Source organism: Octodon degus, unplaced genomic scaffold, assembly GCF_000260255.1.
Source record: "Octodon degus isolate 3935 unplaced genomic scaffold, OctDeg1.0 scaffold00350, whole genome shotgun sequence".
Lineage (NCBI taxonomy): Eukaryota > Metazoa > Chordata > Mammalia > Rodentia > Octodontidae > Octodon > Octodon degus.
Genome location: NW_004524926.1, coordinates 843,115 through 844,788, shown reverse-complemented (window position 1 = coordinate 844,788; position 1,674 = coordinate 843,115).

The window sequence follows — 1,674 nt, the reverse complement described above, 5'->3', positions numbered from 1 at the left end:
CCGCCCCGCCCCCTGGTGGGCTGAGCTGGCCACACACACACACACACACACACACACACACACACACACAAATAAATAAATAAATAAAATTTAAAAAAAAAAAGAAACAGGGCTGGCCTGGTTGGAGATGCTGGTAGCTTCAGCCATCAGATGAGAAGTGGTGCTGATAGCTTAATGTGTAGGCTGGCAGGTGCTGGTTGCTGCAGGTGCAGTCTGAGAGGAGGTGCTGCGAGAGTGGGTTGTCCTGGTGTGAATCAGGAGCAGGGAGCCTCTCTCATCCTGCTGCTCTGAGGGCCTCACCCCTGGGAGTAGGTGGCTAGTCATGACATCCGAATCCTTGTCCACCTACTGGGGAAAGGCATCCAGAGTCCGGGGTCTATGAAGGATGCTATTATTTTTCGCTTTACTCTCAATTCCAAGTCCAGGCCCTGGAGTTTCTGGCCCTTTAGTATGAGAAGTTCACCATCTCCTTGTTGTGTTCATTTCTTCCCGATGGCATGCATCACTTTGAGTGTGTTGCAGCTGATCTCATTCATGATGTTCAAAGTGAACAGCTGCAGGCCCAAGGATCAGGCTGTCAGGCCGTCCTGGGAAGCGTGGGTGTGAGTTCACAGAATAAGATGGGAAGTGGTGTGAAAGCTTTTTGCATAGGTGGGCAGGTTCTGGTTGCTGGAGTTACACTCTGAGGCACGGTAGTGGGAGTGGGGACTGTCCTGGTGTAAATCAGTGGCAGGGAGCCTCTCTCATCTTGCTGCTCTGGGTCCCTCGCCCCTGCGAGTTAGGGGCCAGTCTTGGCTGCAGGCAGCCTGGTCTACCTACAGTGGAAAGGCATCCAGGGCCCAGGGTCTGTGACAGTTGAAGCAGAGCTTATTTGTGTGATATGCTTTTGTTTGTGTTTGCATCACAGTTCAAGTAGCTTTGGGTGTTTTTTTTTTTTTTTTTGGCGGAACCGGGGATTAAACTCAGGCCCTTGCGCTTGCCAGGGAAGTGCTTATTCCATGAGCCATCTCCCCAGCCCTCAAGTAGCTTTATATTTTTGATGTTTTTAGGTTTTACAAGCAAACACAGAGCTGATGTGAAAATGTGAGTGCCAATTATAAATGCACACTAGATATCAAGAATTGAAGAATCAGTTTTAGTAATATTTTATCTTCCTGTTAACTACACACTGTGTAGTATAATCAGCAGCTCCTCAGCAAACAACCAGATGATTGAGATGTCCATTATGTCCTTCAAAAAGGCCAGAAATGCAAAACAACTATGATCTCAGGTTATGTTGTATGTGTGTGGAACATGCTGTGGTCACGTGTGCAGACTGCTTTACATGTGATAACTGAAGTAAAGATGTTTGTGTAATATGCAATTTGCAGTTTAATTGTACCTCATATAGGAATTTATTTCTGTAGGTATTTTTTGGACCAAAAACCAGTCAATGTCGAAAACTTTGATGCCCTTTTAAAAACAATCAAAATGTATTAAAATTTTAATAGTTTCTTTTTGTTATGTTTTCCAGCTAAGTAGTCATTGTTTAATAAATAAAATTATAAGACTAAGGGGCTGGAGAGATGGCTCAGTGGTCTAAAGCACCTACTTAGAACAAGCTTGGCAAAGCATCGGGGACCGCGGTTCAATCCCCCAGCACCACTGGTCACGTCTACAATGCCCCATGCTATG